The sequence below is a fragment of the Corvus hawaiiensis genome, chromosome 19 (assembly GCF_020740725.1).
Source record: "Corvus hawaiiensis isolate bCorHaw1 chromosome 19, bCorHaw1.pri.cur, whole genome shotgun sequence".
NCBI classification, from domain to species: Eukaryota; Metazoa; Chordata; class Aves; order Passeriformes; family Corvidae; genus Corvus; species Corvus hawaiiensis.
Window position 1 is genome coordinate 8,673,319 of NC_063231.1, and position 14,714 is coordinate 8,688,032.

The window sequence follows — 14,714 nt, forward strand, 5'->3', positions numbered from 1 at the left end:
AACCCAGAAAAAGCAGGCTGCAGATAGCTGTTTATTACAAATGACTTCCACCTCCTCCACAGCCCTCAAAGGCAAACTATAAAGCTGTGTGCAAAGCCAGACAATCTGGGCACCCAGCCATAAAGCATCACTGCTGCAGCACAGATAACTGTTCTCGCTCTCAGCCATCCTTGGCTGCAAACCCACGGGGAAGAGCTCCAGAAACCAGACCTCAGGACCGTCAGGGCTCCTAATATTTTATGAACTTGAATTACAACTACGTTCAAGACCTCAGTGCTGAAAAATTACAGTGCTGATTCACACCCAGGGTTGAGACCAAAACTCACTCAGATTTGCCTGGTACCCTGAACCTTGAGATGCACGAACAGCCAGTCATTTCACAGCTGCCTCCAGCGACAGAAGCCTTTTTATTGGGAGGAAGAGAGAGACATGCCACACTTCAAAAAAAAGACAAAAGAATCAGATGCATATTTTAAGGTAGTGCTGCATTTTCCACCATCTTTGACATGACCTCAAAGAGCACGGTGACTATTTGTGCAGGAACAGGCAGTTTGTTTAGGATGAAATCCAGAATTTTTTATCTTGGGTGGGAGATTTTAAAACATATTCGTGAGGTATTCCTACAAGGTAGGAAGGTGCACAAATGAAGTTTCAGAAAACACAGTTGTAACTGTGTTTGGGAATCCACAGTGAAGTTAACCATGATTAAGTAATGATAAAATAAGCATAAGTACATCTCCCTCTGACACTTAAGATGTACAACTTAGCCATGCTTTCAGTTGACAATTTTCCTAAATAGCACAGATTCCTAAAGGGAGATCAAATAATACTTTGATTCCTCTGCTTTCATACATTAAGAATAACCATCTTTCATTTTACCAATAGCATTTGCCAGTGAAGAGATGGTGCAGAGCACATAGATCATTTAGTAATGCAATTTAATGTCACTTCTAGATCATCTCTCCATTCAATAAAGTATACTTCTCTTCTAAACACTATTTGCCCTGGCTGATATCTTCATAATACAGCTGAAAACCTCAAGCCATTATCACTAGAAGGCATCAGCTGATCCTAAATTGGCTAGACTGCAGCGTCACAGGCATTTAAGAGGTTTCCTTATCATTCATCTTTAATACTGAGGGATCGACACACTCCTACCTGCAGCTCCTAGGCCAAGGGGAAACCTTCTAATGGTATTACCATTATCTTGTAATCTGAATTTTAAACAATTAAAACAATAGCACTTCTGTGTTGCAGGTCTCTACTGCAGCCAAAGATGATACATTTTTCATCAGTTCTCGTGTTCAAAGTCTTACATAAAGCACTGATTTTTTTAAAAAGCAGCAATATGCAATCTGCATTGAAGCAGCTGAACCTTCAAAGAGAAGCAGCACTGTAACAAGACACTTAAATTTAAGTAATCAAGAGAGACCATTTGGTTTACTCAGGAAAGGTTTGGTCATTTTATTTTAAATCTGCAGTTCTTGTAGTCAATAAGATCTGGCAATTCTTTCCAAATGAAAGCCTCTTTTTACTGAAGCAGGGGATGGCTCCACCCCTGACCTCCTCCTTCAGCTTGTTTTGGAAAGGGGCCAGATGACAGCATTTGGAAAAGCGCATGTTTATCTCGGCGAGGCCAGCTGCTAAGTTAACATATTACCCGTTCCCACATCCCCCGCTCTTGGTTAAGTCTTCACAGCTAAAACTGAAAGTAAACGCTGCCATTGGGCTTTTAATAAATGTAACACGAAAGAGAAAAGGAGTCTCCATCGCATGGAGCATCTGAACTGTCTGGAGAAGTGCAGGTCAATTTGAGTGAACAGCAGGCAGTAACTCTGTCAATAAAATTCTCTGCCTTTCTGAATGAAGTGAATGAAAAACGGAAAAACAAGTGGTTTTATTTCTAGACTAATTTAAATCTATGCTTTCTACAAGGCTGCCACTCAGCAACAGTTGGCTCCAATACACAAGGAGATTATAAGCCCCTGCCTGACAAAACCTTAAACTTTACCTTGTTTTATTGTTAGTCCATACTTGGCAAGGTATGGAACATGGGAGCTTTGAGAACTTCAACATAGAATCTTTAGATTAAAAGTAGTCTTATGCCCAATTATGTTTTTCTCATTTTAAGGAACTTTCATCCCATTATTTTCAAAGTCTTAAAAACCTCTTTCAAGCAAAAAGAATATAGAATTACCTTACTTCCCTCAAACATCAGTGAAAGGTCTCAACTAATCAAAAGCACAGTGTGTTATCTTATTAGAAAAGACAAATCCTGGAAAAGAAACCAGAAATTAGGCCGGAGAGGTGGGGTTTTCATTGATCCCAGCCAGGTCCAGCAGGCTTTGCAGTGAGCAAACCCATCCACGCACAGGTGATCAGAGACAGATTTTGGAAGAAGCCAAGATGCCATGGCTGAGGGTGAACCTCCAAGTCCCCAAAATGGTTTTTAGCCCAAGGGCAGTGTCCCAGAGCAAACTCCACTCTGCTGTGGCCAGCGGGGAAATGGCACAGCCCAAGGCTGCTCACAAGGACATTCCCAGGCACTGGGACTGACACCCTGCACCAAAATAATCCATGTGCTGTAAAGCTGATGTACAGCACACACAAACCACCCGTGTGTAACACAACAGCTCGTAGTCTGATGGGTACCCAGACTTAAATCTATCAATATGGGAATCCACACATAGAACAGGAACATGAATACACCCTAAATCTATCCTGCTGCAATCCAGAGGAGCTCTCAATAAAAAGGTTTGTCTGCCCTGTTTCTTTCATTGCTACAAACAAAACCTTTAAACAAAAGTATAAAATATTGCCTAAAATACAGCCCCTACTAATACCCATCCCTCTTGCCCTGGAGCGAGTCCTGGCTCCAGCAGCTTCCCCTATGGCAGCACCTGTTCTCCGGGGGCTGGACTGAAATGAACCTTCCTCATCTCAGGAAGCCAGGCAGATCACTTCCAGTCAGAAATGATCCGTTCCCCTTTGAAGATAAGGACAAAGCCACACAAGGCTTTATTGCTCTACTGCTGGTGCCCTTAAGCACTCATTTTCCCTAAAAAAAAAAGTTCAAATTAATCTGATTTACTACAGCCTTTTTCACAGGCTGAGTCCCGGGCTCGGAAGCAGCCAGGTTAGGTTACCCACCAGCCGGCATTCTGCAATCTCACCCAAAAAGCACCACCAGGGCTACCCAGGGCAGACCGAGCCTCCACAGGCTGCAGCAGTTTCCTTACTGGGGTATCCACGGCTAACACTGATGCTTTCACGTTCTGGAAAGAATTCCAGAAGCCAGAGCAGGGACGCCAGCGCATCCGGGGGCTGTTCCTCAGCACACCATTTTGAGCTCACAAATAACACACAGGAGCAGCCAGCCAGACATCCCAGGGATTCCTGAACCCGAGGAACCGCGTTTGTGGAAAACTCTGTGATGTGCTAAGCACAGGTTGCACCCACTGCCAAGTCACCTCCTATTTCCTTGGAAAACACCAGGGGAAGCAGTGAGAATCTGTGTGTACCTTCCCACTACTTTCTCTAAATTATTATTTTAAAAAATGTAACATCCGAGAGGAAACTGCATTTAAATTCTCAGTCGTCGGGGAATCCAAAAAAACCCACCCACCGCACGGAATGAGGGCAGGATTTGGAAGCCATGCCTCGCTCTCCCAGTGCATCCAGCAGCAGTGCAGATGTTCTCCTGCTCCTCCGCTCTGGCATTGTCCTCAGGTCCACAGCACCACCGACACCCACCTGATTTAAAGCTCTGCACCACCGACCAGCCCACTAACAGCGGGATTTATTGGAATTTTAATTACCTTAACCGGCCTAATGTCCACAGCAAATTTCTGTATATAAATTAGCATAATTCACCAGATACATACATATGCAAACGAGAGGGAAAAATATGCAACAGACACGGGTATGACGTCCCAAAGATTATTTCTAAATTTAAACTGGCTGTTAGAATAATTGAATAAATCTCTTCTCGCAGATACACTCGAGTTGTAGCAGAAAATAAACTAGCCACAAAGACCTGCAGTATTATTTTTAATGGGAAAACAGGGAGGAAAACCCAATTGAGTTCAATAAATCCCATAATTGAACCTCCAACTAATTACATATTAAGAAGATTAACCTTTGACACAAACTTGTGATACAAACAAAGAAGCCTAGAACAATTAATAAACTTCCAGTGTTTCAAGATTTCTCAGGTTAACAACTGAGCCCTCCCCATTTTCCTCCCCTTCTGTGTCGCAGTTAAAAGGATAAACTCTGTTTAATATTCTTTCTCCCCCTGGACATTCCAGGTTTAGACGAAGATCTCTCTGTGAATACTCAGGAGAAAATTACTGCAGATCCCCACAACCTCATTACGTGGCGGGAAAGAGGAAAAATAACCCAAATCTAGATATTGAACTTTTAAGAGAAAGCAGCCATGAAGGACAAAGCTGGAGCTCGTGTGCTCGCCCACAGGACAGCACCGCTGGCCATGCCAATTTTCCAGCCCTGGGATCATCTCCAACCCGCTCTGCGATAATTTTCACACGTCTAAGCTCTAAAGCAAGAGCACACGCTCATGCCTTGCAGCAGAAGCTGCCTTCATGTCGTGTCTGAGTAGCACAACATGTTCACAAATGGCACTTTCTGCTCGCTGTTCAGGGAGAAACAGCGATTCCGGACAGAGAAAAATTACGGAATTAATTCTAGCAATAAAAAAAAAAAAAAAAAAAAAATCCGGAGGTTGATCACATTTTAAAGAATTGTATAAAAATAAAATGGATTTTGAAATGTTTTGGGGGTAGTTCTTGCTTCGCTGACTAATAAGCAGTCTAAAAATAATAATAATCTAGTTTAGACTTGTGAAAAAGGAGGAATGCACCGGCTTTGCAGGTCTCTTCCCCTGCTAACTTCCACCGTGCCCGGATTAAGAGAGGCTCTTACCCCTTCTTACCTTTTAGTCTTTTCTTTATGGGGCTCTTTGGCAGCTTTCGATTCAGTCTTGCTGTAAGGAAACAAGTGAGTATTTTGTCTACCGTGTAGGGGTCTTTCTGACGTGTTCCTTTCTTATTTTTAACGCTTTTTTTTTTTTTTAATTTTTTTGTAAGTGTACCCGTAATTTCACGAATATGAATACGAAAAAAAAATCTCACACGGCCAAAAAAATTAAGTTTTTTGTTGTTGTCGTCGTCGTTTGTTTACCCCCCTCAGGGAAAAAAAAAGTCTGCCACACAGGAGATGAAAAAAAACCCAACAGATCAACAGGAAAACACTATCCAAGTAGAAAAGCAAAGAGCTTCAGTGTTATCCAGCCCAGAAGAGAAGTGCAGCAAAAGCAGGTCCAATTCCAAAACAAGCTTTCGATTTCCAGTGAAGCAAAAAAAAAAAAAAAAAAAAAAGAAAAAGAAAAAAAAGACAACAAAAAAATAACCAAGACCAAGAAACCAAGACAAACTACACGTTCAAGTCCCCAGCTAAATTTTTGCACGAGTGTGTCTTAAATACAAGTTTGCTTTTATGTGTTGCAGCAAAACCCACGAAAAGCCAGGATTTGGAGTTGATCGGGATGAGTTCTCGTGTGTGTGTCTTGATGGGTTCTCAGTCCACATGGAGGAGCATCTGAGGGCTTTTCAAAAAGTGCAAATCAAAAAGAGAAACTGGGATCCAGAAAAGAGTTTTAAGATGGATCCCCCCTTCAAAATAAAAGGAGGAGGGGAAAAAAAAAAATAAAACACCACCTCGGAGGCACGGGGGGGATGCGGAGTCTCACATGGGGCTGCGGGCAGGAGGAGGATCCCGCCGGGAGGTCCAGGGGGGGGCGGAGGATCCAGCGGTGTCTCTGCGAGGGGAGGAGGGTCCGCGGCTCCGCAGGGACCCCGCGGGCGATCCGGGGCGGGAGGAGGATCCTGCAGCCGCTCCCGCAGGAAGGAGCGAGCGCGGGGAGGGGATCCGGGGAGGAGGATCCAGCAAAGTCTTTCACGGAGGGAGGAGGGAGCGGGGAAACCCGACAGTCTGTGTGCCTGGCTCGCAGCGGGATCCGCGGGCAGGCGGGGGTGGGGAGGGGGGGGAGATCCCGCGGCTCTCTCCGTGTCCTCCGCAGAGATCCGGCAGGGACCCGGGTGGGCGGCGGGGGGAGCTGGGACCCGGGGGTCGGCGGGGAGCGGGGCAGCCGAGGCGGCGGCGTGTCCCCGGGGAGCCGCAGCAGCGCCTCGGGCAGGGTCGGTCGGTCCGCCGGGCTGCTGAGGGGGGGGGGGGAGGGGGGGGGGGACGCAGCGCCTCTCGCCGTCTCTCCCGCTCGCTCTCGCCTCGTCCGCTCGCAGGGCAGGCGGTGCCGGGCTCAGTGCTGCCGGGCCGGTCCCCCGCTCCTCCGCGCCGCCGCCGCTGCCGCCGGTGCCGCCCTGGGGAGCAGAGGAGCCGCTGCCGCCGCTGCCGCCGCCGCGGCCATTTTGTCGCTGACTGACAGAGCCCCGCCAGGCAGCGCGAGACCGCGGGGCGGCTCCGCGCGCGCCCCCTCCCGCGCTGGCCGCGAACAGGAAGTGCCGCGCTCCCCCCTCCCCCCCCCCCCCGACCCGGCCCTCCGAGCACGTGACGCAGGCGGGGAGGGGGGAGCACCCGCCGATATGCAAATGAGCGCGGCCGCCGCAGCCAAACAGCGACGAGGCCGCGCGCGCGCGCGCCGCGGGCCACGCCCCCTACTCCGCCCCCCCCCCCCCCCCCCCCCCCGCGCGCCCTCCCGCCACCGCCGCGCGCGCAGCCCGCGCCTCGGGGCGGGGGGGGGGGGGAGGAGAGCTGTGCCCACCCCACCCCCACCCCACCCCTAAAGGGGTGCAGGGGGGTCACCCCCCCCCCCCCATGCATTCGCACACACACACACAACCTCCCCGTGCAAACGGCAGGTGCGAACGGCAATTCACTAATTCACCAATTCACCCCTCCCCCGCACAAACCCCCGCCGTGGGGGGGTGAGAGAAGGCGAGAGAGATGTGTCCCTCCAAAGGGGTGTAGAGAGGCTGTGCCCCCCCCCCGAAAGGGGTGCAGAAGGGCTTCATGCGCACACACCCCCATACAGATGGGCGTCGGAGCACCCACCCCTCCGTCGCGCACCCCCGCGGGAGGTTGGGGGGAAGGGGCGGGGGAGCTGTGCCCGGCCCCCCCCAAGCGGTACAGAGGGGCTTCATCCCCACTGCCGTGCAAATGGGTGTCGGTGCGTTCACACACACGCACACCCCGGGCGAGCAGCATTAGGCGCATTCACCCTGGGGGACGGGGGTGGCAGGAGAGCTGTACCCCCCCAAAGGGGTATAAAGGGGCTGCCTCCCCAAAAGGGTGCCTTCCCCCCCACCCCTTGCAAATGGGTGTCGGTGCCTTCACCCCTCCTCACACGCCCCCGCAGGCTGGGGCTCTGTTGGGGTGGAAGGGGGGATTAAACACGGTCCTGCTGCACCCCGAGTTTCCAGCAGCCCCCCTCTCTGACAGCATCCCTTGCCTTAAACATCCATCCCTCTGGATATATCCGTGCCCTGGCATGAGCAGTGTGCACGGTGTGTCCGAGCGCATCCACCCAGCTGTAGGTGTGCACAGAGCTGTGAGCACAGCGTGCAGGGACACCCCTGGGTGACACTCTCGGGGTATCCCTGGACACCGCCCAGCCCTCCAGGACACCCTCCTGCACAGCCCTGCTGGGCTCTTGGCCATCGGAGGGGATCCCCGTCCTACCCAGGTGCCTCCAAAAAGAATTCTGGTGTTTAAAATGCGCTCGTGGCTGAGAGCAAGCCGGCGGAGCCGCCGGGAATTGTGCACCTCGGGGAGGGGAGATGGAAATGTCACATTTCAGAGTGGTAGCGTTGACTTTTCCCCCACAATAACCACATTAACTGCTTCTGTCAGGAGAAAGTCAGGATCTGGTCTCAAAATACCACGGGAAGAGTGGAATGCAAAAAAAAATGAGTCATTTTAGCTAAAAATTGTTGTGTCTGGGTCTTTCAGCAGATCTTCGCCGGTTCTCTCTCCTCTCCTGCCTCCTCTCCCCCTTCTGCAGCGAACGTCTTGGGAACTGCAAGGAAATCCAGAGCCCGAATCTTTATTTGCTCAGGCCGTTCCACTTAAATCTGAATGGAGCACGGGTTACAGAGCAGGGCTGTTACTGCGGCCGGTGGGACGGCACCCACAGCAGAGGATTTGGGGTGAAAGAAGCACACCCCCAGCATGATTCCTGTTGGCATTTGTGATGCCAGCCCCTGGGCAAACGACACCAGGAGCCCGGATCCCCTTGACCACTGGAGGGAGCCCATATTGTGCCAGAATGCAACAGAAACGCTATGGGGAAGACGAAAAAAACCACTAAAATATGAAATACCAGATCATTGTAGTCAGAACAAAGTGTCTTCTCCAGGTCAGACCGTGATCTATAGCGATGCAAAATGTTATAAAAATCAGATTTAAATGTCCCATTGTACTTCATCAGCACAAAGAAAGGAAAGAATTATTAAGAACAAGGCTCTTTTTTTCCCCCTCCACGTTTTGAATGTCAGTCTGGCACCTTTCACCGGGAGTGAATTCATCCGCCAGGATGGTGGCAGACCTGGCTTGGAGGGAAAATGCCTTTGTGTCATCCCAAGGACCAGCTCAGCTTCCCCTCACTCTCCTTGCTTAAATGTAGGTCAGCACCTATAGACTCCTTCCCAACCCGCCCCGGAGCAGCAGCAGCTCATCACTGCTGCTCTCCAAGGAGCTTTTGCTCTCCTGATAAGCCATCCACTCCAGAGAGGCAGAACAGAAGAGGCCACACGCCCTGCTTATGGCACAGCATCCTCATCGTGCACCTACAGAAGGCTGCCCCGCACCAAAAACTCTGCTTGGCAATTGCGCCGAGGAATGTTCCTGGTTCCCTAAATTATGTGTTGTGAACGTTGAAATATTTGTAATTCAAAACACACTTTTAACACACAAATATTTCTGGCTTCGCAGAGTGGTGCCAAGTTGCTGGAGACCCTGAAATGTCAAAATGGAATAAAACTGAAAGTGATTTGTGTACTAATCTTTTTTTCTTGGCCCTGGCAAAATTACCATCAAAAGCATGATGTAACCACAGCCCCACAGACACAGAGAGCCCGTTGTGTTTGACACCCGTGTTCTAAAATACAGGTAAAAACACATTCTAGTAAACCTTTCCTATCTTACCTGAGCTCTTCTACCATTGATATGAATACAGGGCTTTATCCAATGTAATTTTGATTTTTTTCCCCCTACTTTGCTCTCCTGCTGGTGTTTTGCCCTCCCACTCCCCTGGTTGTTCTCCTTGGGAGCTCACATAGATCTGGGCACATTTGCCCCCCCAGCACCATGAGCTGAGGCTCTGTACCAGCTGGTGGCTGCTGTCACCACGGATGGTACATCTGTCCCCTAATTGCCCCTCAGCCTGAGCTGACAGGACCCTGGTAGGGCACAGGCTTCTCCTTGAGCTGTGCTTTTCCAGAGCTGCTCCAGCACAGGAGCCGCTGCTGCCTTTGAAGCCTCTCCTTCCCCCCAGCGCTCAGGTAGTGGCTTTTTGTCACACGTGAGTAAGAACAGATGTGAGCTGGTGCGAAGGGGAGGAAAAGGGACAGATGATGCCAGCGGTTCAGTGCTCGCAGAGCAGGAGGAATTCCGCTGCTGCCTTGTAAACCTCCACTTCCCCAGTCTGCTTGTGTCTCGGGGAAAGGGCTGTGACCAAAGTGTCCCCACGTTGGGTGGGTGGCTCTGAGCACAAAGAGCCAGGCACTCACACAGATGCAGTGTTTTCTCTGCTGAGAGTGACAAAGCCGAGCTAAGCAAAGGTCTTCACACATTCAGGGCTGTGTTGGGGTGGCTCAATCACACCGAGGCAAAATATTCCTCCACTGCAGGCTTTACACCTCTTGCTTGGTTTTGTATCATCCAACCGAGCACAAAATCGTCACCAAGCACTTCTTGCACTTCTTACCCAGCAATAATGAGCGCACACAAAATTAGTGTCAAAGCCTGACTCGAGCACTGGCCATGCTCCAATGGCATAACCTCATTCCTTAAGGACAATCCTGTCTCTGATGCTGAACAGCATTTCCCAGAGCCCACACAAAGTGAAGCTACACCTCCAAGGCTCTCCCTTGTCTGAGCTGATGCTCAGAGGCTGAGTGGGCAAGATTGCACTGGGCAGCCAGGATCCAGGATACCATGGGCTCTTGCCGAGTTTTCCGAGGAGAGTAAGAAAGTCCAAGACATTTGTACAGAGTCCCTCTGAAGGATGCGAGCACATCCCTCCTGGCCACCCTACCATGAATTGTGTCTTTGGGGTGAACACTTAAACAGAATCATAGAATCATGGAATCATAGAATTGTTAAATTGGAAAAGACCTCAAAGATCTTTGATTCAACCATTAATGAACTGTACTGAACTTATACATCATTTTTTACTGGAAAAACTCACTTGCATAACTTATGTTTCTTTCCCCACACTTTCCTCCCACTTGCTGGGACCATGCCCTGCTGTGAAACCTCCACATCAGCATGGTTGTACCTAGCTGTGAAATATCCTCTCCATGGCACTGGCCCGAAGCAGAAAGGGCTCCTGAAACCCTGGTACCCGGGTTCCTCCTGTTGTCTGGCCCACACATTTCACATCAGCAAACCCATTGTGGCGAGCATCATCACAGGAGTCTGACAGTTCACCTCTTACCCCTGCCTTGGATGAGCCAGGTTCCCCTTTTTTTGTGTAACAACGAAATGCTTGAAACATTTTCCCAGAAAACACAACATCTGGATTCAATCCCTCCCCAAGCTGAGAGTGTCTAACCTGTATTTCCCATGAGAGAGATGTAGCACGATGCTAAACAGCAATCTGGCAGGGGGGAAAACAAGGTATTTTTTATTCTTGCTCTCCAAGCAGAGCTATTGTACAAACAGGAACACAAGTGTCCTGAGGCCAAAAAGCGAGCGAGAAGCACATGACTCCCTACCCTGCCTGCCGCAGCAGCAGTGATAACACGTTCTGCTTATTATCAATAGCTGTTTTACAATAAATACATAATCCTGAGGGCTCAGAGCCCAGGGTTTGCTTACCCTATAGCTCACCCCATAATTTACCCTATAGGTTGTTTTGGGGGAGAGGAAGCAATGGTTTAGAGGTTGGAAGCTGTGAATGTGGCACCTCGAGTTAAGTCTATAGGCTGGAGGAATGTGCAGGGATGCAAATTTCCCGTTGTGCTTCTGAGAATAAAAGTACTGCCATTAATCAGCCTCTCTTCCTCTGTTTTTTAGGTCATCACTTATTGGTACAAGGGGGCTGGAACAAGCAGAGGGAAGACACAGAGTGTTCCAGTGGCACAGACAGTGCTCATCATCCAGGCACGGCTGCGGATGTTACAGAAAACCCTGGTTTTGTACAGAAAACCCTTGCTGAGCATGCAAACCCCCAGTGAAACACTGGAGTTGTCACCTCTGGTGCTGACAGGGGCACCAAGCCAAGTGTCTGTAATAAAAATCCTGCCGCAGAAAGGGAAAAAGCCCTGATTACCCAGCATTTCAATGAACTGGGAGGAAGCTGCCAGTGCTTCTTTGCTGAAAAGAAGCCATTCCAAAAAGGTTTTTCCAAGCTAAAATTCAGCTTGTAGATTTTTATCTTCACCCCACACAGAGCCTCCTGCACATGTGGGAAGCACTGGAGCTGTTTTCATGATGTGCTCAAATGTCAAGGTGCTTTTGGTTTTCCTACCTGTTTGCAAGTCTCTCATCCTAATGGAAATAAAGCAGAGTTGGGGGCAGGCCACAAAAAGGTTCATTTGCTGCGTATACCAGTCTGATCTTCTTTGGCAGCTCAAACAGCTGCACCCAAGAAACACCTAAGGGATGAAAATTCTTCTGAAACCAGTGGTCAGGAGAATTCCTTCTAGCACCCCACCAGCTATCAAAGCAGTGGTGAAACAATTTGGAAATACTTAATTTAAAAAATAAGCCCCAGTCGTCAGGCCAGGCATTGCTCCCACACTGGTTCTGCAGTGCCTGTGGCAGCCCAACACCATTTCCTTAGGACAAACCAGCCTTTGGTGGGGTTTTGCAGCAGGACTTTTACGACATATGTCAGTCATCTAATGCTGGCAGTGGAACAAGGCAACAGAACAGATTTCAGCCTCCAACATTTCTGCTGGAGGATTTCTTTGTATCACAGGCGCTAAGTGTGGGCATCACCCTCACTCCATCACCTCCTAATCCTGGGAGCTTTGCAGAGTAAAGGATGGCAGAATGGCAAATGCTTACAGCTGCAGCTCCTTTCCAAGCAGTTGCTGGGCCAGCAACTTCAATGTTCAAGGTAAAAATGAGTTATGATAGCCCATATAGATGAGACAAAAATGAGATTCTTGGGCAGTTTTTGTGAGACCAGGTGATGGATCCAGTGGTAAAAGAGCTTTTCCCAATGTCCTGACTGATACACATGGGAATAATTTGACCTCTCTAAAGCCTTCCCATATTTTCAGAGGGCTGTAACATCCACTTCTTTCTTTCTTTGATTAAGCTGGGCATCCTGGCTGCTGCCTTCCTTCTCTGTCAGAGGCAGAGAACATTTTGAAAGGGATTGATGCCAGTATAATGTACATTTATTGCCTGCCTTGGGAACTTTGGGTGAATGTCTCTGATGTCATGACTGTTACTCTGCACAGACTCACCAGGTATCAACACTTCGGGTTGGATTGTACCTAGGGCAGCTTCTGTATTCCTGACAGAGCTGATATGACTTATCCCTGGGGTGAGGAGGTGGGAGAGAAAGAATTACTTGTGACAGATACTAGTCATGCTGCTTAATGAAGTTTTGCAAGGTGTTCAGAAACAGCAGGACGGGGTCAAATCAGGGAAGGTCACGCCGCTGGAAGCTGCAATCCTGAGTCAAGACCTGGCTTCTCCCCAGAGCCTGTCACTCTGCTCCCTACCCGGCTGGCGGAGCTGCTCAGATTGCAAAGAATTTATTGACACCCACCCACCATCCCTAAAGTTTTATGGCAATATAGATCCATTAGAAATCCATTTTACAGAGGTATTAAAATAATGAAGGTGAGAATTAAGAGAACAGCACACTCCTTGGAAAACCCGCTGATCATAATATACTGCTTTAAAGAAAGTTATCGTGCAGTCCCCTTAAAGAAAGTTATCAATTAGTCACTGTATTAGACATGGGAGAATTGTTCCCTGAAGAGGATTTTAGGAGGAAAGCCAGTGAGTAAGTGATGAATTTATCACCGGGGGTTGCATGGCTCCATGGATTAAGATGACGTGGCACAGAGGGCTCGGAGAGCAGACCGAGATGCTGGTGGCCCTGGGGAGGTTCAGGCAGGAGCATCGGTGTGGGGTGAGATGTGACACGGCTCCCAGACAGGGTGACAGCAAGTTGAGGAGGAGATGTGACACCAGGGGGGTGGATCAGAGCTCCCACATGTCCAGCGAGCTCAGGCCACTGGGCAAACACTCCCACAGTTGCCTGTACCTGCTGCAGTGCTGGCTTGGGGATTCTGCCCCATGCTCTTCTTCCCCACAGCCTTCCAGACCACCACAATGTGCTGGGTAGAATCAAAACACAATGGATTTTCTGGTACAGATGCCCCACTGAAACCAGGGACATCAGGGCTGATATGAAACAGGCCCTGGTTAGGGGCTGGGTAGGGGAGATTTGTCTGTCCCTGCAGCTGAGCTGTGAAATGCCCTGGGGTGAGCCAGGACAGCAAAAGCTGAAGTCAAAGTACAAAGGACAAAACCTACTTAGCTCCTGCAGCTCAGATAACTGAACATGGAGAGAGGAAGGAGCCACAGGGACATGGCTTTTCTCTGTGGACAAACATCACCTGGTAACATCTAGACAGGATGAGCACACGTGAGCCTGTTCCATCCCAGCAGTCTGGGGGAGACAACACAAAAGAGAGAGGCTTGTCGAATGACAAGGTTGTGAATGTTGCCTAGAATTGGGAGAAATCACAGTATTTCCATGGAATTGGAATAAACTTGCAAAATATTTTGTTTTGATCCAAACCATCCCTGGAAGTATTTAAAAGATGTGTAGCTGTGGTGCTGAGGGACATGGTTTGGTGGTAGTTTTGGCAGTGCTGGGTTAATGCTTGGACTTGATCTTAAAGGTTCTTTCCAACCTAAACAATTCTGTGATTCCATAAATCTACATTTCTCAATGCAAAGGCGTTTTGTGAGCCCAAAGCTGCCCTCCTCTATTGCTGCATGGCTGAAAGGGCTCCTGCAGTGACCACGGCAGTCGCCCGCTGCCCACACCTCGCCCGGCTCAGCCGAGAAGCTCAGCAAAGCCCTGACAAATTGCCAAGCTCTCCTGAGATAAATAATCACAAACAAAAATATTTGTGTTTACTGTGGGGATTTGTCTGTGCATAATTATGCATTAGTCATTACGAGGACTACAGGAGAGTTTTACACATGTAAATATGTTCAGTTAATTAGACAGGACTGCTTTTGGTTTGTTTCTTCTCTGCAGTCTGATCCTGAAGTCATCAAACACTCCTGGATCACGAGGCGGGTTGAACGATGTACGTGAGGAAAACAGCTCTCTCCCTGCTCGTAACGCAGCTCTGGGTATCAATATATACTCCTTTAAAATACTTCTTGTAGCTTCTCTGTTACAGCCTCAAGGTACTGCACACGATGCAGCACAACCTTCACACTGTTCTCTCATGTTCGTGTTTCAAGGGGAG

The 14,714-nt window shown here is 49.1% G+C and overlaps 1 protein-coding gene across 9 annotated transcripts in view; it reads right to left on the minus strand.

Annotated features, from left to right (window-relative positions):
• Positions 1-6,387, minus strand: part of TNRC6C (trinucleotide repeat containing adaptor 6C) — a 101,907-nt gene extending 95,520 nt beyond the window's left edge. For 7 of the 9 annotated variants that reach the window (XM_048323993.1, XM_048324001.1, XM_048324000.1 and 4 more), the window contains exon 1: positions 4,955-6,387. The gene's annotated coding sequence lies outside the window, so the exon portion shown is untranslated. The remainder of the gene's footprint in view (positions 1-4,954) is intronic. The other 2 variants (XM_048323997.1, XM_048323995.1) reach the window with 1 other exon arrangement.
• Positions 6,388-14,714: the final 8,327 nt, after the last annotated feature.